Source organism: Eimeria mitis, genomic scaffold, assembly GCF_000499745.2.
Source record: "Eimeria mitis Houghton genomic scaffold, Emh_scaff298, whole genome shotgun sequence".
Classification (NCBI taxonomy): domain Eukaryota; phylum Apicomplexa; class Conoidasida; order Eucoccidiorida; family Eimeriidae; genus Eimeria; species Eimeria mitis.
The window spans coordinates 20,026-20,602 of record NW_013571322.1 but is presented as its reverse complement, the minus strand read 5'-3'; positions in this window follow the sequence as shown (position 1 = coordinate 20,602).

Below are 577 nucleotides of genomic sequence, written 5' to 3'. Positions count from 1 at the left end.
ATAAATTTGTTGCTTCTTGTTCTTTTATGCCGACAGCACAAGCCCTATAACCACCAACAAAACCCGCTAAGTCAAATTTATATAATTGGGGCCCTTCTTCTTCATCTACAGATATCATCATTCCAGCTGCAGTTTATATACACACACATATTTATTTTATTTTATTTTATTTTGTTTTTTGTTTTTTTTGTTTTGTTTATATGGAGGTTTAGTTGCTGATTTATTAGGGGTTAGGGTTTAGGGTTTAGCGTACTGCATGAATGCAGCCGCATATAAGCGAACTGCGTATACACACAAAAACTAGGGTTTAGGGTTTATTAGGGTTTAGGGTTTTGTAGCTTACTGCATGCATGCAGCCGCATATAAGCGAACTGCGTATAGACACAAACAATTAGGGTTTATTAGGGTTTAGGGTTTAGCTTACTGCATGCATGTAGCCGCATATAAGCGAACTGCGTATACACCTGATTAGGGTTTATTAGGGTTTAGGGTTTATTAGGGTTTAGTAGCTTACTGCATGCATGGAGCCGCATATAAGCGAACTGCGTATAAACACAAAAACTAGGGTTTAGGGTTT